Source organism: Phyllostomus hastatus, unplaced genomic scaffold (genome assembly GCF_019186645.2).
Source record: "Phyllostomus hastatus isolate PE091 unplaced genomic scaffold, TTU_PhHast_1.1 phas_contig_29, whole genome shotgun sequence".
In the NCBI taxonomy this organism is placed as follows: domain Eukaryota; kingdom Metazoa; phylum Chordata; class Mammalia; order Chiroptera; family Phyllostomidae; genus Phyllostomus; species Phyllostomus hastatus.
In genome coordinates, this window is record NW_025333835.1 from 1,490,161 (window position 1) to 1,510,338 (window position 20,178).

The window sequence follows — 20,178 nt, forward strand, 5'->3', positions numbered from 1 at the left end:
CTCTGTCCTGCTAACCCCCTGTGGTAGTTTACTTTTTGATACCCAGGTCCCTTACAAGATGTAAGGTTTTCTTAGACCCCCACCAAGGAAATAAACAGCCAATTAGCCATGGAAACAGGCAGATGAGCTTTATTTTGGAATTTTGTGCTCCCCGGCGACGCTTTCCCCACCTGGAGAAAGGGCTAAGAAAAGACAGAGTGGGAGAAGGGAAAGGCTGGGAGTTTTATATGGCTTGACTTCTAGCGGGAGCCAAGGATTGGTTCTTGGTGAACAAAGAAGCAACTTAGCATTGGTGGCTCCTGGTCTGATGTCAGTCACCTCTTCTGGGTCAGAGTTCAGTTGCCATATTACTTGTAGTCCAAATGGTGGCCATATTTGTAGTCCAAAATGCTAATTGTAACTAGATTCCCCCTTGTCCTACCCTGCCCATCCTGACATTCCGACCTCTTTGGTATAGGGATAAGGGGCGTCGTGGTCTATCTGGCTTCTTCATACTGTCAGAATGGGCGCAGAGGGGAGGGGTAAGAGGTCGGCTGTTTCTGGTCCGTCGGGCAAGTAGGTGTGGGCCTGAAGCAGCATCTGGTTGAAGGTAACCTGGGAGGCTTCACGAATTTTTCCTGGAGAAACTTCAGGAAACAGGTGAAATGTTAATAGTATGCAGATTATTATGAGTGGCCCTAGGACCAGGGCCAGGGTAGTAAAGAGTAAAGAATGTCACCACAGAGTTGTTTTGAGAGAGGTAGGGTCCTGGCATAATTTGTCCCTGAGATCCTGTAGGGTATTGACATTTCCCTCTACTAGGCGGCTTTTATTTACACAGAAGCAGCAATGTTTCTGCAGAAAGACATGTCCCTCCTTTTTCTGCTGTTAGTAGGTTCAGGGCTTTACGATTCTGGAGAGCAACCTGGGCTACCAAGGTTATCTGTCTCTGCAAAGATGCTAGAGAGGTGGCAGAGGCATCAAGGGCCTGCTCCAACTCAGCCTGTAGTTGGCGAGTGGCTTAGAAACTGTGTGCTAACCCAGTGCTGCCTACCCCAGTTGCTGGCAGGGTTGTGAAGGTTATACCTGCTAGTATGAGCAGGAAGACTGGCCTGTTTTTTGATGCCTGGTTAGTTTGTCCCTGAGCTTCCCCTCTCCATAAAGCATAAGCTGTGGGGTCAGCATGGTCAGGAAGCAGGGGAAGGCAGAGTTAACGGTCCATAGCAGCATTCCATTGCACCAAAAAATGTACCAGAGGGCTGGTGGTGGTTCCTGATATGGGAATAGTTTGGTTGCAGGAGGAGGTGCTATGAGTGGCGTAACATACCTGCAGCTGGCGTCCAGAATCTTAAAGAGGCACGTCCTTTAAGAGGAAAGGTGTAGGGGGATTCAGTGACATTGAGAGGATTAGGGATGGAGACAGCTGCGATCGGAGAATGGTCGAGATAAGCACATAAGAAACAGTCAGTAATATTTCCTGTGTCAGTAAGGTTTAGGAGGTAAATACCTTGATGTAGGGTTTTAATCCATGGACCTGGAGTAAGAGCTCGGTATATTTCAATGGAACTCTGGGGATGCGAATAGGAGAGGCTTTGGTACAGTTTTCCCTTTACTCCCTGCTCCCATTTGGAGTCCCACGGGTTATTAATAGCAAAGCACCAAGACTGGAGAGTACTCCATCCATGGTATTTACAGTAGTAGTGGGGGCAGCCTTCCATGTGTGTGTAGCCAGAGTTTGCAGTTACTACCCATCTGATCATAGAGGGAACAGAGAGCATGCCATCTGTACGGGGCAGTCCAGCTGTCCAGCCCTTTAAAGCTACTTTTGGAAGCAGAGAGAAGTATGGATGTAGAACAACCAGAGGGAGGGCAATTCGCGGAAGTGACTAGGTGAGAAACCACCTGTCCATCTTTGTTACGGGTCTGCAATACGAAGAATCCCCAAATGTATTTGCTTTGTAGTTTAGGAATGGTTTCTGACAGGCATGGGTGAGCGAGGAGGAGGAGGATCAGTAAAAACTTAAATTGGGAGAACCTGGTGTTCGAGTAAAGCAGACTTGGGTATTTCCTACAAACTGCGCTGACCACTTTTCCGAGACAGGGGCTGGCTTAAGGCAGATTTGGACTGGTTGGGCAGTGCTGGCCCGGCCAGGAACTCCAGAGTTCCAAACTAAGGGATTTATTTTTTTGTAAAATCTGCTTTGGGATATTATTTTCCTTTTTGTATTTACAAACTAGCATAATTATAAGGACCTTATCTGAGGCTTCCTGTAACTTTAAAATAGTTTCCAGTCTGGCCAAGAGGTTTTTTCCCTAGCAGTGGTATAGGGCATTGTGGAATAATCAGAAAAGAATTCTTTAAAGACTTGGCTTTTAAACTGACAAGTGATAGGGGGCGTGTTGGAGTTCCGTTAACCCCCATGACCGAGATCTGGGAAGGGGTAAGGGGACCAGAATGTGATGGCAAGGCTGAATAAGTAGCTTCCTTGTCTGTTACAGAACACAACAAGGGGGGCCTGGGACAATATACTATTATTGAAAGAAGGCCCCGGGTCCGTTATGTCCACCGCCAGAGAAAAGACATCTCTCAATGCCAGAGATTCGTGAAAAAGAAAGGAAATGTTTATTTAATGCTATACTAACTTAAATAATGACCTAATGTCTTTATGAAAAATCCTAAAGTCCCTTAAAACACCCACAAACAGACACAGTCCTTCCTTCTTTCCCCCTTTGCCCAGTCCAGAGTACCGTATATCTCAGGAAAGGAAGTAGAAGTCCACGGCTCAGGCAGTCCTCTGGTTCTTCTCAGTTAATACTCCCTCTCGACTGGGAGACCTCCCTGGGTTCCCGGCACCCTCCACTGAGTTGCCGGGATCTCTGCTAAAACCAGGTGGTGGTTCCCCCTTCTAAAGCTGCGGGGGTCCCCACTCTGGCACAGGCACGTGGTCCTCTCTCCCCGGGCCATGAGAGTCTCCACTCTGTCAAGGCCGCATGGTTCTCCTCCTCTGGGATGCGGGAATCTTCACTCTGCCAAAGCCGCTTGGTTCTCTCTTCTAAAGCAGCATGGTTCTCCTTCCTAATGTCCGCCAAGTCTGGGTTTTAAATCCCCGCGGCCAATCTTCCTCTGTAGCCTCATTTCTGACTCCTCCCACACTCGGCTTCACATGCCAGAACTCATATCCTTCCAGGTTTACTGGGCTGCCATCATGAGTCTGGGCAGGTGTGGCCCCATGTCCTCGAGCCAATCTTCTCCAAGCTCCCACGCAGGCGCTGTAGCTAGGGGGGGGGATCTGTCCCCAGTCACGTCTTGGTGGGGGAGTTACTTCCATTCCCCTGGCTCAGAGCATGGCCACAGCTATTTAACATATCTAAGTGACCAGCCAAAGGCTATAGATATGTTAAATGACCACACCAGAGGGTAGCTGCAAGGCTGTTGCAATGCAAAACAGCTCTCAATGGCCCTGCTCCATTTGTCTCTTCCCCCAACCCACACCCTGGGTGGGGGAGTAGAGACATCTTAAAATCTCCTGGACACCTTAAGTTCTGGACCCCATTTCAAATGCCTATTTGAGGTCCCCCCTCTTGGCTGCACCCTGTAACATGTCCACTAGGAATGAGATAGACTTACTATTTGCCACATTACCCTGGGCTTGACGAGGGTGATGAGTGTCTTTGAGTCCGGCCCACGTCAGTTGCCCATGAAGCCACGGAGCTTTAAGGCCAGAGAGGAGTCCTCACCTTGGCTGGCTGGTCCCCCGCGTAGAGGCGCCCGGAACGAGCCTTTAAGGGGACAGGCAACTGTTTAATGGCCGAGCTGCCAGCAGTTGAAGCAGCTTGGTGGGAGGTTGACCACATTTGAAACAGGCTCCTGGAAGCGTTTTTCTGTGGCCCGGACTTTGACTTGGCCCCTGGGCTGCTGTCCTGGGTTTTCGGCAGGCCTCAGGGCTGCTACTATAGCCTGGGTCTGCAGGGCTACCTTCCGTTTCAGGCGCGCTCGGCGAGCAGCCTTAGCATTTTTGTCCCAGTAGTTAAAAACTTTAAATGCCATGTTTACCAGATCTCGGATGGGGGTTTGAGGACTGTCTTCTGCCTTTTTTAGTTTTTTTGAATGCCTGGGGCTGACTGAGTTATAAGGTATTGACGTATTAATACCTGTCTGTCTGGAGACAATGGGTTTATATTAGGGTTTTTCTGAAAGGCCTTTAGCAATCTGTTGCAGAAGAGTGCAGGGTTTTGTTTTTAAATTAGTTAGAACTATGTAAAGGTTTTTCCAGGCCATATTAAAGGCAAGGGTTAAAATATGGAAGTTACTGAATTACGAGGGACTTTCAGAAAAGTTTTGTAGCCTTTCCTTGTACTGCTGCTGGTTAGCTATTGAGAAAGGCACGTGTACCCGAGTACGGCCCTATTTAAAGGAGGAAAAAAAAACCTACCATAAGCTGCTGTTTGCCAGCATTACGAAAACTCCGGGTGCTGCAGTGCCGTGCTGCACCCCCTGCTGTGCTCAGGACAGAGGCTGGAAGAAAAAAAAAAAAAAAACCGCAGAGATATCAGGCTTAGGACTTAGGCACAGCTGGAAAAAAAAAACGCCTCAGTTTAAAATGTTACCTTTTTTACAGCACTGGAGAGGCAGGTACCCCGCTGTTTTGAGTGGCCAGTTAAATACTCTATTGTTTTGAGGACCTACAGTAGCTTTCAGGTTTAGAAGTTTACAATGCTCCAAAGACTTAATTTCTCAGTTTCCTTTCTGAGTTTTACAGTTAAGGATGGAATGAGATTTTATTTTTTTGTACCCTTGTTTTTAGGCAATGTGGGCATACTAGGGCCAAGCCCAATATAAAGCTGAAATTGAATGCAAGGCTTGGGTTAGGCAGATAAGGAATATTATCACCTCCTGCTGCGCACGCAATAAGGATCAAAGGCATGGTTTTACAGATTAGATGGTTGTCTGGCTAGAAAATAAACACAGCAATTACTTGGTAAAGCAGACAGGCAAGAGAGTAGCCAGAGATTCAAATGTACCCAGAGAAAGGAGAAAATACTTGAGGCAAATTCGAACAAATTTAGGAGAAGAGAGCCTGGAAAAGGCAGAACTTCCACTACAGGCTAAAATCTTGCTGTTTTTTTGAAAGACTACACCTAAGTGGGGAATGTACCACAGGGATGAGACCATGTATGCTTTTACAGTGTGCCTTTAGCTGCGGGGACACTTGTTTGCAGTTGGCGGGAAACCTAGTGTTTTTTTTGGTTTTTTTTTGTTGCTGCAAGCGCCCTTGTGGCTTTTAAATGCTTGACCCTTGGGGTGCGGTGACTTTTTGAAAGAGAAAGAAAGAGAGAGAAAGCAAGATATTTGCCCAGCAGACATAACACTGTTCACCCCCTTCAGTTTTTGCAAAGGGTATTCGGATGCAAATTGAGTTGTTAGAAGTTACCTGGGCAGAAAGAGCTGCTGCAAGCTTACAACAAGCTAATGAACTAAACCGACTTTTTCCTGGTGAGGTTTGGAGGCAGAAAAGGCTAAGGAATCCAAGTAGTAGATTAGATTGTGTTGCTTATGTGCAGGGCTTTTAAAAGCCGTTTTTCCTTTGGTTATCCCTAACTTTTTACATGTTTCAGTTTCTCCCCTGTCTAATACAGCCATGGGGGGCTTGGAGTGCTGGGTGACCAGCCTTTAAGTGCACTTTCCCGAACCAGCTGGAGTTTAATTACCGTGATTGGAATTCCCTGAGGCCCTTGCACGTTTCAGGGATTGACCTCAGACACCCCAGCAAGGCCCCCACTTACACAGGGACACTTAAAGATTTGGGCCGGGGGAAGTGGGGGGGGCTGCCTCTTCGGAGCTCTGGCAGAACTGGAGCACTCATTTCAGATCTCATTGCTTTTACTTCTGAGCATAGGCTTAGCACTTTGAAATTTTCCACCCCCACAGCACAGCATTTCCTTAATTCCGAAGGTGATCATACTCACTGTGTTCCAAACGTCTGGAGACAAAGGGTTAAGTTCTCTGGCACAGCCTTGGCATTTTTTCCCCCGGCATAGGCCTCTGACGGAGGAAGGCCGCGGGCTGGCAGGGGCTGGTAGGGGCTGGTAGGGAGGGGAGAAAGGCCCTCAGAGGGAGGAGGAGAATGAGGAGGGAAACAAGATTTTCAGGAGAGGCAGAAAAAGAAGGTAGAGAGCTCTGGAGTCATTAGGAGAGAGAGAGAGAGAATGCAGATTCAGTTTTTCCGGGGCAAGAGGACTTGTGCATGGAACAATGGGTGCACAAGTCTGGGCGGGAGCACAAAGTTCTGAAGCTCTGAATGTGGGGACCTTAGACTATTTTCCCAGTCCGTTTGCAAAAACTATTTAGGTCAGTAAGGGTAAAAAAATTGAAAGTGCCTTCAGGGGGGTCAGGTTTTGCAATTACTGAACGGATATAACGGCCAGGCCGTATCGGACAGAAAAATCAGTCATTTCTGTTTAAGGCCAGACACCCTAGAGGTGACTTAGGGTCTGGTTTGAACCCCTGCCCTCCCATTCCTGGTCCCAAGGACGGAGATTAGTGGCTGAGAATTGGCGTCCTGCAACTCAAACCACCAACCAAATCGGACAGAGATGAGTTCAAAGATCAGAGGACATCTCCCACATAATCTTGAACCCCAGAGAGGAACCAGTGTTCCTCGGAGAGTTCCCTGACGTGGCGCCACGATTTTTGGAAGGAGGCCAGTGCCTCCGGAGGACAGGAGAACCCGGACGGAAATCCAGGGACCAGAAAGTTGAGGGACTGTGGCACTTACCCTGATTCTGTGCTCAGACTGGTGAGGTAGCCATAAGGCCTCCTCAGGGAGCCGGGAGAGGAACAGTCTCCAGGAGACAATGACTCCTCCTGGGTTCCAGCACCAAATGTAAGGTTTTCTTAGATCCCGCCGAGGAAATAAACAGCCAATTAGCCATGGAAACAGGCAGATGAGCTTTATTTTGGAATTTTGTGCTCCCCGGCGACGCTTCCCCCGCCTGGAGAAAGGGCTAAGAAAACACCGAGTGGGAGAAGGGAAAGGCTGGGAGTTTTATATGGCTTGACTTCTAGCGGGAGCCAAGGATTGGTTCTTGGTGAACAAAGAAGCAACTTAGCATTGGTGGCTCCTGGTCTGATGTCAGTCACCTTTTCTGGGTCAGAGTTCAGTTTCCCTACTACTTGTAGTCCAAATGGTGGCCATATTTGTAGTCCAAAATGCTAATTGTAACTAGATTCCCACTTGTCCTACCCTGCCCATCCTGACACAAGATGCCTCTGCATCTCCCCTATCAAGAGATGGAGTCTATTTCCACACCCACTACATCTGGACTGACCTGGGACTTCCTTTTACCTTTAGAATGTGCTGAAAGTGTGTTCTGAGCCCAGGCCTCAAGAGGCTGCCAACATCTGCTTCACTCTCTTAGATCCTTATCCAACTGCTGTGTGAATACGACCTTCATTTTTAGATATAAATGAAACAACAAAACCTGAGGCTTGGGGTATGATTTCCTATGTAGCCTCTGAGATGCTAGATAGAGTAAACTAGAAGTTCCAGGCTTCCCAACAGTCACAACCTACCCATGAGAACATACTTCTTGCAAAGGATCTCCTTTACATCCCTCCCCAGAGAATAGAAGAAACACAAAAGAAGCACCTGGTGTAGAGGCCTAATTCCTACTCTCAGATGTGAAATGCCCAGTAGGCTGTAAAATCACTTTAACCAAGTGTTAGTATAATGGGGAACCACCCTCTACCCACCACTCACCTCCCCCCACCTCCCGCCATTAAGTGAGGGTGAGGTTGAGAAGTGCTGAGGATTGCGCAAGTGTGCGTTGCCCTGACAACCTGAATGCCAGCAGGCAGGACTCCTCAGAAAAGAAGCTGGTAAGGCTAAGGCTAAGGCTAAGGCTCAGGGGTAAGGAAGTGATTGGTGGGGAGAAACACACTATCCCATCTGCTTCTGCTGCTCAGAGGATTATGTGGATAGGGGGAGACTGTTTAAAAGGGGAGCACGCAGAAATGCCCTGCACTTTGCCCCCCCATCCTCTGGCTGGTGCGTCAGGGGCTGAGGTTCCTGAGCCTGCGGCCTTTGCTGAAAAGATTCCCCTTGCGCCTTCCCAAGTGCTCCAAGAGCCTGGCCGGCAGTGTGGCAGTTTCTGATTAAGAAGGAAGGGGGAGGCTCACACTGGAGGGCCCAGAGGGCCCAAGGGAGCAAGGCCCTTAAGCCCTGAGTCCCTTCCCGAGAAGGGAAGACATGATGGCTATTGTCCGCTCGTGGCTCTTATCAGTGTGGGCTTGATGGGTACAGCCTCAGAACAGCTAGGGGACAGGCCCCACACCCCTCCCCAAGCTCTCTGGGCCTGACCAGTAGCACTGTGGGCGCTAGGCTGGTAAGAAGTGGGGAGGAGGCTTAGGTGGGTGGGTTGAGAGGCTCCATAGTCGAGCTGCTACAGGGTGCAGCCAAGAGGGGGGACCCCAAATAGACATTTAAAATGGGGTCCAGAACTCAAGGTGTCCAGGAGATTTTTGGATGTCCTCACTCCCACTCCCCAGGTGTGGGTTGGGGGAAGGGACAAATGGAGCAGGGCCATTGAGAGCTGTTTTGCATAGCAACAGCCTTGCAGCTACCCTCTGGTGTGGTCATTTAACATATCTATAGCCTTTGGCTGGTCACTTAGATATGTTAAATAGCTGTGGCCATGCTCTGAGCCAGGGGAATGGAAGTAACTATCCCACCAAGAAGTAACTGGGGGGCAGTCCCCTGAGTTAACAGCGCCTGCATGGGAGCTTGGAGAAGATTGGCTCCAGGACATGGGGCCACACCTGCCCAGACTCATGATGGCAGTCCAGTAAAGCTGGAAGGATAGGAGTTCTGGCATGTGAAGCCGAGTGTGGGAGGAGTCGGAAATGGGGCTGCAGAGGAAGACTGGCGCGGGGATTTAAACCGAGATGCAGCAGCCATTGGGGGGGGAGAGAACTTTGCAGCTGTGGAAGTGCAGAGAGGATCACAGCTATTGGACAGAGAACCACGCGTCTTTGGCAGAGTGGCGACCCCATTCCCCGCAGCTTTGTGGGGAGAAGCATGTGGTTTTCGCTGGGTGGGGACACTTGTGGCCCTGGGAGAGAGGACCACATGCCTTTTCCAGAGTGGGGATCCCCACAGCATTAGTAGGGGGAACCACCACCCGGCTTTAGCAGAGATCCCGGCAACACAGCTGATGGTGCTGGGAACCGAAGGCGGCCTACCAGTCTAGCACAGATTATTGGGAAGAACCAGGAGCTGCCTGGGCCATGGACTTCTATTTCTTTTCCTGAGATACGGTACCCCAGACTGGGCAAAGGGGGAAGGAAGGACTGTGTCTGTTTGTGGGTGTTTTAAGGGACTTCGGGATTTTTCATACAGACATTAAGTCACTACTTTAAGTCTGTATAGCATTAAATAAACATTTCCTTTCCTTTTCACAGATCTCTGGCATTGAGAGGCGTCTTTCCTCTGGCGGCAGACATGATGGACCTAGGGGCTTTTTTTTACAATAGTAGTATATTGTCCCAGGCCCCACTTGTTTGTTCTGTAACAGCAGGTCCCCTGAGTTACAGCACCTGCGTGGGAGCTCAGAGAAGATTGGCTCCATGACATGGGGTCACACCTGCCCAGACCCACGATGGCGACCAGAAAAGCTGGAGAAGACAGCAGATTGAGGGCAAGTGTGCCCGAGTGTAGGAGTCGGAAATGGGACTGCAGAGGAAGATTGGCGTGGGGATTTAAACCCAGACATGGCAGCCCTGAGAGAGGGAACCATGCAGCTTTAGCAGAGTGAGGACTCCCGCAGCCCTGCAAGAGAGAATCACCATGCGGCTTTAGCAGAAAACCGCCATTCAGCTTTGGCAGAGTGGCGACCCCCCCGCTTGCAGCCATTGCACAGGAGGAGAAGCACGTGGTCTTGGCTGAGTGGGGACTCCCATGGCCCTGGGAGAGAGGACCATGTGCCTTTGCCAGAGGGGGGACCCCCGAAGCTTTAGAAGGGGGAACCACCACCTGGTTTTAGCAGAGATCCCGGTGACTCAGCTGAGGGTACCAGGAACCCAGGGAGGTCTCCCAGTCAAGACAGAGTACTAATGGGGAATAACCAGAGGACTGCCTGAGCCATGGACTTCTATTTCCTTTCCTGAGATACGGTACCCCAGACTGGGCAAAGGGGGAAGGAAGGAAAGACTGTGTCTGTTTGTGGGTGTTTTAAGGGACTTTAGGATTTTTCATAAAGACATTAAGTCACTACTTTAAGTTTGTATAGCATTAAATAAACATTTCCTTTCCTTTTCATGAATCTCTAGCATTAAGAGACATTTTTCCTTGGGCGGCGGACATAACAGACTTGGGGGCTTCTTTCAGTAATAGTATATCATCCCAGGCCCCCCTTGTTTGTTCTGTAACAGAGCTGCAAACTTTAGGCCCCTGCCATGTGCGCCAGGCCACTTGCCCTGCCTGTGTGGGGTGGAGGGTGGGGACGTCTTCATCAAAAAACCTGCTGTGCACATTTTAAATAAAAAATTCCTTTTTTCCTTCCCACCAGACTCTTGTCTCTGGATTTTTTGCCTATGGGTGGCAAGCAGTAGGACCCCACTGGTTGTTCAGTTATTGTAGTTTTGTGTGTTGGTGGTTCCAGTATTCTCAGTCAGCCTACAGGAGAAAAAGCAAGATGGAAGAGGAGTTCTTCAGAAAGAACCAGTACTAAAAGCACCCTGAATCAAGACGAATAGGGAACAATCCAAATAAATACATTTTGGATTCAAAAACAATGACAACAACAGAAGCTCCAGGGCATTAATGCCCCCACAGATGAAATTTGACAGATTGGGAATGAGAAACAGGAGGTAGCCAGACAGACACATTTTTTCCTCCTTTTTCGATTAACTACCAAAGAGGAAGGTTTAGCTCCTGTTTGCAAACCTCTCTATGAGTGGATGAGCTGCTGAGCAACCTGCTGTGTCTCTTCACAGCTCATTGCAAAGCAGAGGCCAAAGCAGTAACTTATCTCAGAGCCAATCCTTACATCTTTCCTTGCTTCATCCGTTTCTCTCATCCTAGTTGCCCAAGTCTTGCATCTCTAAAGAAAGCTTTAGTGGCCTAGCTTGTGCCTCAGGCTCAGCTTTCTAGAAAACAAGGCTTATGCAGCAGCCGGTGGGCACATGTCACAGCTAAGAAGCTCATATCTAATTCAGATGATGTGGTACCCACTCTTCAGAAACCAAGAATTCACAGAAAGCACATGTATTAGTTTCCTACTGCAGCCGTAACAAGTAATCACAAACATAGTAGCTTAAAAACAATGCAAATTTCTTCTCTGACTGTTAGGGGGTCAGGAGTCTGAAATCAGTTTGGCTGGCTCCTTTTGGAGGCTGAGAGAAGAATCTGTTTCCTTCCCTTTTTCAGTTTCTAGTGATTTCAGTTTCTAGTTGATTCAAGCATCATCCTGATACGCCAAGGTTGCAGGCTCAATTCCAGTCAAGACACAGAAGAATTGTTACAGGGTGCAGCCAAGAGGGGGGACCCCAAATGGGCATTTGAAATGGGGTCCAGGACTTAAGGTGTCCAGGAGATTTTAAGATGTCTCCATCCCCCCCACCCAGGATGTGGGTTGGGGGAAGGGACAAATGGAGCAAGGCCATTGAGATCTGTTTTGCATAGCAACAGCCTTGCAGCTACCCTCTGGCATGGTCATTTAACATATCTATAGCCTTTGGCTGGTCGCTTAGATATGTTAAATAGCTGTGATCATCTCTGAGCCAGGGGAATGGAAGTAACTTCCCCACCAAGGCGTGACTGGGGGCAGATCCCCCAAGCTACAGCACCTGCGTGGGAGCTTGGAGAAGATTGGCTCCAGGACATGGGGCCACACCTGCCCAGACTCATGATGGCAGCCCAGTAAACCTGGAAGGATACGAGTTCTGGCATGTGAAGCCGAGTGTGGGAGGAGTCGGAAATGAAGCTGCAGAGGAAGATTGGCCGCGGGGATTTAAAAGCCAGACTTGGCGGCCATTAAGAGAGAGAACCGTGGTGCTTTAGGAAGGAGAACCATGCTGCCTTGAGAAGGAGAGCCATGCGCAGCCCTGAGAAGGAGAGCCATGCACAGCTTTAGAAAGGGGAACCACCACCTGGCTTTAGCAGAGATCCTGGCGACTCAGCCGAGGGTGCCGGGAACCCAGGGAGGTCTCCCAGTCGAGATGGAGGACTAACTAAGAACCAGAGGACTGCCTGAGCCATGGACTTCTATTTCCTTTCCTGAGACACGGTACTCTAGACTGGGCAAAGGGGGAAGGAAGGAAGGACTGTGTCTGTTTGTGGGTGTTTTTAGGGACTTTAGGGTTTTTGATAAAGACATTAGGTCACTACTTTAAGTCTGTATAGCATCAAATAAACATTTCCTTTCCTTTTCACGAATCTCTGGCATTGAGAGACGTCTTTCCTCTGGCGGCGGACATAACGGACCTGGGGCCTTCTTTCAATAATAGTATATTGTCTCAGGCCCCCCTTGTTGTGTTCTGTAACAGAATCAACCAATGAATGAATAAATAAGTGGAACAACAAATACCTACCTCTCTCTCTGTCTCTCTCTCTTCCTTCCTCTCTCTAAAATCAATAAAAACAATTTTAATAAAACTTCAATGAAATATTACCTCCTCCTATTCAAAGCACATCTTTCCAATGTCTGCTTCCATAACATAGTCTTCAAGTCTCCCTTTGCCTCCCTCTTATCCTTGTGACTACATTTAGGGCCCACCCAGAATAATTGCCCACCTCAAAATCCTTAATAGGGTGGGGGTTGCAGGTGCAGGGATGGGGGGGGAGGGTACAGCAGGATAAATTGGTGGAAAGAAACCTGACTTGGGGTGGTGAACACACATAACAGTGTAAGGTGACATGTGTTGTGGAATTGTGCAGCTGAAACCAGTATAAAACTGTTACCTATTGGGGACCAACCTGCCTGGTATCAGAAGCTGTAACCCCCACTAAGGCTAAGACTGAGGGAGTGGCCTTGGACCATAAGCCAGCAAGGAGACAAAAGCTTATCTCCCTGGCAGGAGAACTGCTTCTGCTGCTCCGTTCATAACTGAACCCCAATGCTTGGTTGGTTAGCCAATGATGGGTAAGGTTCCCCAAGGGGGGAACAACTTAAGACAGGCATGATCACGTGGGAGGCCCCCAAGAAAGGACTTTGGGGCCTACTGCAAAAGGGGGTTGATGGACCCTCCCTCCTCTGCTTTGACATAGCCTGAGTCCTCTTCATCTGGGAAAAAATCTCCTTATCTCTTGGTTGCCTTAGTTCCCTTGCTCCACCTAAGCCTGAAACAATGACAGGGTGGTGCAGCTCTGTGCTGAAAAGGGTGGGTTCCCCAGGTGATCAGGCCTAAGAAAGAATATGTAAAATCCTGTGAAACCTGCTTTGTTTAGAATGCTCTCAGTTGAATGATAAGTGTCCAAGGAAGAAATAAGTTTGTTCCTTAAAGTTTTTTACAGCTCTTTATCTCTTTGACCCTGACTCAGAATAGACCCACAGACTTCCTTGTTATCTATTGTTTGAACCTTACTTCTTAGCAATGAGTAATGAGCTTTTACCTGAATTCTCATTCAAACGAAACCAATAAAAAGCCTCTCCAGAGGGGGAACGGGGCACTCTCCCCACCAGAGGGAGGGTGGCCAAGGTGCTCTGCACATGAGGAGTGGCCTTCCTGTTCCTATTACCCCACAGGACCTGGTTGTCTCTGTGTATGTTTTTAGCAAGTTTTGACGAACATCGGCAGCCAAGATGGATACTGCAGGCTGGTATCCTCCACAGTTACCCAGTGTCATCTCAATAAATTCAATAAAAAGGAAAAAAAAATCCTTAACCACATCCACAAAGTCTCTTTTGCCATGTAAGTTACCATCACAAGTTCCAGAAATTAAGACTTTGATATCTGTGAGGGACCATTATTAATTGGACCACAACACATAGAGTCAGTCCCTTTGTGCCCATATATTCACCCCCAAGTGTGACAAATCAGTTACCTCTCAAAGAGTTCTCAGCAGTATGTTTCTATCACGGTATCAGGCCTTTATTTCCTTTTTAAATGAAATGTCAGGTTTATAACATAATTTATTGTTAACTTGGAAAAATATTCTATTCCATCCTCTCATTGTTTAATAAGTGAAGCCTTTAAGAGTTCAATTTTATTTAGTCATCACGACATGAAATAGACATTTGGCAATTACCTAAATAACTTGATCCCTGATTTTGGATGTCAGATGCCCTGATTTTATCTGATAATTGTTTATTTTACCTAATTTCTATTTCCTTTTGTGCCAGCCAGGCCAACTGGTTCTGAAAAAATAACTTTTCATAGTTCTTCATTAGAAATTAGAGCTTAATACACACAATGATACAACACTGAATCTCATTTATGAACTGCTTTTATGACTCACAGGAAATTCACTAGGCACCAAGAAAAGAAATTTAATACAAATAAGTAGATTACCCAATGTCTAGGTCTCATTTCCTCAATGCTTTATTCTCATTAAAAACTTGGTCTTTAGCTCAGTGGATTGAGCGCGGGCTGCGAACCAAAGTGTCGCAGGTTCGATTCCCAGCCAGGGCACATGCCTGGGTTGCAGGCTATAACCCCTAGCAACCGCACATTGATGTTTCTCTCTCTCTCTCTGTCTCCCTCCCTTCCCTCTCTAAAAAATAAATAAAATCTTAACAACTTGGTCTTGATTTAGACTGCCGGCCAAGATGGAGGCACCAGTAGACACACTGTGCCTCATCAAACAACCAAGATAAGGACAAGAATAATTTAGAAACAGAATAATAAGCAGAACTGACAAAAAGTTGAACTGTATGGAAGTCGGACAACCAAGAAGTTAAAATAGACCTGTTCATCTAGACCAGTAGGAGGGGTGGAGTCAGGCAGCTGGCACCAGTTGCAGCACGGAGAGCAGAGAGCATTGGGACCCGATGCAAAAGGCATCAGGGGCACTCAAGACCACAGCAGGTGGACCCTGAGCACGCAAGTGCTAGCTGGCAGATCCCGCTGAGGGGTGGCAATCGGCAGACCAGGTGAGGCGGGGATTGTGAAGCAAGGCACTGTGCACAACCGAGGATCACAGCGCTGGGAAATACAACCTTAGGGCACTGATTGAAAACACCTGTGGAGGTTTGACGCGCAGGGAGAGACTTCCAGCCTGACAGGAGAGATCCTTGGAAAGTCCCATGGGGCGCACAAGCCCACCCACATGGGAATTGACCCCAGAGGGGCCCAGTTGGCTCAGAGGAAGCAGCGGAAGGGACCGAGATCTGATGGAGAGTGGAGCAAGCGCCATTATTCCCTCTTGGACCCTGCCCCCACATAAAACATCACAACCCAGCGACTGGAGTGTCCTGCCCTAGTGAATACCTAAGGCTCTGCCCCTCAGATGTAACAGGTATGACCAGATCAAAGGAAAAAAAAAAAAGATGGCTCAAACAGAATTGAAAGCCCCAGAGCCAGTACTTTTAAGTGACCAAGAGATAGCCAACCTATCAGATGCACAGTTCAAAGCACCGGTGATCAGGATGCTCACAGAACTGGTTGATTTTGGTTGCAAATTAGATGAACAAATGAAGGGTACAATAAGAGAAATGAAGGAAAATGCACAGGGAACCAATAGTGACGAAAAGGAAACTGGGACTCAAAACAATAGAGTGGCCAGAAGGAAGAAAGAAACAATCAAACAGAAAAGAATGGAGAAATAAGAATTCAAAAAAATGAAGAGAAGGTTAGGAACCTCCAGAACATCTTTAAACATTCCAACATCCAAACTATAGGGGTACCAGAAAAAGAAGAGGAAGAGCAACAAGTGGAAAACTTATTTGAACAAATAATAAAAGAGAACATCCCCATTCTGGCAAAGGAAATAGACTTCCAGGAAGTTCAGGAAGCTCAGAGAGTCCCAAAGAAGTTGGACCCAAGAAGGAACACACCAAGACACATCATCATTTAGTTACCCAAGATTAAAGATAAAGAGAGAATCCTAAAAGAAGCAAGAGGAAAGGAGAGAGTTACCTACAGAGGAGTTCCCATCAGACTGTCAGCTGATTTCTCAAAAGAGACCTTACAGGCAAGAAGAGGCTGGAAAGAAGTATTCCAAGTCATGAAAGGCAAGGACCTACATCCCAGACTGCTCTATCCAGCAAATCTTTCATTTAGAATGGAAGGACAGACAAAGTGCTTCTCAGATAAGGTCAAGTTAAAGGAGTTCATCATCACCAAGCCCTTATTTTGTGAAATGTTAAAGGGACTTATCTAAGAAAAAGAAGATGAAAAACATGTACAGTAAAATGACAGCAAACTCACAATTATTAACAACCACACCTAAAACAAAAACAAACTAAGCAAACAACTAGAACAGGAACTGAACCACAGAAATAGAGATCACATGGGGGGTTAGCAACAGGGGAGTGGGAGTAGCAGAGAGGGTGTAAAGGTACAGAGAATAAGTAGCATAAAAGATGGTAGGTAGAAAATAGACAGGGGGAGGGAAAGAATAGTATGGGAAATGTAGAAGCTAAAGAACTATGACACATGGGCATGAACTAAAGCGGGGGAATGTGGGTGGGAGAGGGTGTGCAGGGTGGAGGGGAATGAAGGGGGGGTAATGGGACAACTGTAATAGCATAATCAATAAAATATACTTTTAAAAAACTTGGTCTTGATTTAAACCAATATAAATATGTAGAATGGGGAAACAATGTGATGACAGCCTAGTTTTGAGGCATTCATTTGGTTGTATTTTTAAAAATATATTCATTCAGATACACTGTGGGTTCATTCTGTGGACACATAGAATGCAGCAATGAGCAAATCAAAGTCCTTATCCTTTTGGAATTTTATTATGCATAGAAGAGACAAATAACAAACATACAAGTAAATAATGTCAGGTGAGACGTCATTAAAAAATAAAGCAAGATAAAGAGAGAATGATGGCAAGGTGCAGTGTGGGGTGCCATGTTAAATGGGAGTCCTGGGAAAGGTATGTCTGAGAGCACAAGTGTGCACATCTCTGAGATAAGAGTAGAGGGAACAATACATCTGAGAATTTGAGACATGGGCAACAGGAAATGTAATAGTTCTGAAGCAAGTGTGCTTGGGCTGATTGGGGGCTGGTGTGGCTGGAAGAGGAGTGACAGGAGATGCTGTAGAGTAAATGTTTGTGTCCCCCAAATTTATATGTTGAAACCTAATTCCCAATATGATGTCATTGGGGGTGGGGCCTTTGGGAGGTAATATTTTCCTGAATGTCATGAGGGTAGAAGCCCTCAAAAATGAGATTAGTGCCTTTATAAAAGAAGCCCCAAAGAGCTCCCTCACCATTCTGCCATGTGAGGACACAATGAGCAGATAGTCATCTCAACCTAGGAAGTGGGCTCTCACAAGATACTGAGTCTGCTGGTGCCTTATCTTGGGCTTCCCAGCCTCCAGAACTATGAGAAGTAAATTTCTGTTGTTCATAAGCCACCCAGTCTATAGAATTTTCTATAGCAGACCCAAAGAACTAAGTCAGGAAACAATATCGGATAGCCAGGGTATTCTTATTTCCCAGCCCAATACTATCTTATGCTTTCAGTTTTAAAATTATTTTAGTTTGCCCCAACCAGTTTAGCTCAGTTGGTTGGGCATCATCCCACAAGGTGAAAAGTCACGAGTTCAATTCCCTGAAAGGACTCATGCCTGGGTTGTATGTAGGTTTGGTCCCTGGTCAGGGTGCTCACGAGAGGCATCAGATCGATGTTTCTTTCTCACATCAATATTTCTGTCCCTCTCTTTCTCCCTCCCTTCCCTTCTCTCTAAAAGTAAATAAATAAAATCGGTTTTTTTTAAAGCACTTATGAAACCTAACACCAAAAAACCCAAACGAGTGCCTTGACTGGTGTGGCTCAGTTGGTTGGAGTGTAGTCCCATAACTGAAAGGTTGAAGATTCAATTGCCAATCAGAACACATACCTAGGTTTCTGGTTCAGTCCCTGGGCAGGGCATATACAACCCCTGGTCCAGGGACATATGGAAGCAACCAATTGATAATTCTGTCTCATATTGCTATTTCTCTCTCCCTCCTTCTCTCCCTTCCTCTGTCCCTAGAAAAGCAATGAAAATAATGTCATCAGGTGAGGATTAAAAAAAAACTTCTCCAAAGAGGACCTACAAATGGCCAATACACATATGAAAAGATGCTCAATGTCACTAATCATCAGTAAATGCAAATTAAAACCACAATGAACCCAAATTTGGGTAGTTAAGTTGATTCAAGCATCATCCTGATACGCCAAGGTTGCAGGCTCAATTCCAGTCAAGACACAGAAGAATCAACCAATGAATGAATAAATAAGTGGAACAACAAATACCTACCTCTCTCTCTCTCTCTTTCTCTCTCTCTCTAAAATCAATAAAAACAATTTTAATAAAACTGCAATGAAATACTGCCTCACACCTGTCAGAATGGCTGTCATCAATAAGTCAACAAACACCAAGTGTTTAAAAGGATGTGGAGAAAAGGGAACCCTTGTTCACTGTTGGTGGGAATGCAAATTGGTGCAGCCACTGTGGAAAGCAGTATGGAGTTACCTCAAAAATTTTAAAATAAAACTGCCTTACGACTAAGCAATTCCACTTCTAGGGCTATATCCAAAGAAACCCAAGACACTGTTTGAAAAAATATATACCACCCCTATGTTCATTATTGCAGCATTATTTATAATAGCCAATAACTGGAAGCAGCCCAACTGTCCACTAGTAAATGAGTGGTTAAACAAGCCATGGTACATTTACACAATGGAATACTACTCAGTCATAACAAAGAAGGATATCTGCCCTGGTTGGTGTGTCTCAATTGGTTGAAGCATCGTCCCACAAAGCAAAAGTTTGCAGGTTCAATTTCTAATCAGGGCACATGACTAAGTTGCAGGTTCAGTCCCCAGTCAGCATGCATATGAGAGGCAACAAATCAATGTTTTTCTCTCACATTGGTGTTTCTCTCCTTATCTTTCTCCCACCCTTCCCCTCTGTTTAAAATCAATAAGCATGTCCTTGGGTGAGGATTAAAAAAAAGAGGAAGGAAATTTTACCCTTTTCAGTAGCATGGATGGACTTGGAGAGCATTATGCTAAGTGAAATAAGCCAATCAGAGAAAGAAAAGTACCATGTGATTTCACTCATATGTGGAATCTAATGAATAAAATAAACTAACAAACAAAATAGAAACAGATTCATAGATACATAAAACACACTGACAACTGTCAGAGGGGAGGGGAGATGGGGTGCTGGGTGAAAAAGGTGAAGGTATTAAGCAAAAAAAAACCACACACACAAAAAACCCTCACAGACAGAGACAACAGTATGGTGATTACCAGAGGGAAAGGGGGGTGGAGGAGGTAGAAGAGGGTATAAGGGGGATAAATGGTGATAGATGGAGATTTGACTTTTGGCTTGGGGTGGTTTGCCACGCCGTCTTCCAACCATGCTTTTTGACAAGGTCTGAACATGGAAAGAGGGAATTCAAGGAATCCATCTTCCTGGAAGAGAGTGTGGCATACAAAGGGGGGCAGTAACTTTTCTGGGGATTGCTTTTAATAATTTCCTGGCTAATATTAATCATGGTCTTACCTTGTACCCTGATTCCCATAAGAACAGGCCATGAGAAGAAAAAGTCTCGAAGTGAGTCAACGATTAACTCTGAGGGAAATTCTGAAGGGACTACTAGTTCTCCCTAGACTATTGAATCATGCCCAAATTATTTTAAACAAGGTGTTTATAAACCTGAGTAAGAAATTATCCCCGATTGTCCCCATAAAAGAATTCATGACTCAGTTACAACAGGTTGAATTATTGGCGGACTTTCCCACGCCTGTTCCTTACCCATAGATACAAAGAGTCTTTCAAGAAAACAAGAAAAAACTATGTAGACCCCTACCCACAGCCCAGAGATATCTCTGGGTAGCATATTAGATTATTGGCAATTTATGGTATCCTCCAAAAGGAGCTAATAGTCTCTAGAGGGTTCCAGATCCCCCACTGCCTTATACAGGAGCATATAATGAGGGTAGCATTAGAATGGTCAATAAGGATGGAGTCCAAGTGCCTAATAATAGTCTAAATTTCATGGAAAGGCTAGCTCGAAGCAGACCTCCCCGGTG

General features: G+C 46.4%; 1 long non-coding RNA gene across 2 annotated transcripts; it reads right to left on the bottom strand.

Moving 5' to 3' along the window:
- Positions 1-310: 310 nt before the first annotated feature.
- On the bottom strand, positions 311-7,116 carry LOC123818768. 2 transcript variants are annotated; one of them, XR_006785695.1, is made up of 4 exons: positions 6,756-7,116; positions 5,947-6,157; positions 4,413-4,495; positions 311-626 (listed from the first exon to the last, which is right to left on the bottom strand). It is a non-coding gene; the product is annotated as an uncharacterized LOC123818768 (long non-coding RNA). The 2 variants fall into 2 exon arrangements; XR_006785696.1 differs by lacking the exon at positions 311-626 and adding an exon at positions 3,481-3,759.
- Between the last annotated feature and the right edge of the window lie 13,062 nt (positions 7,117-20,178).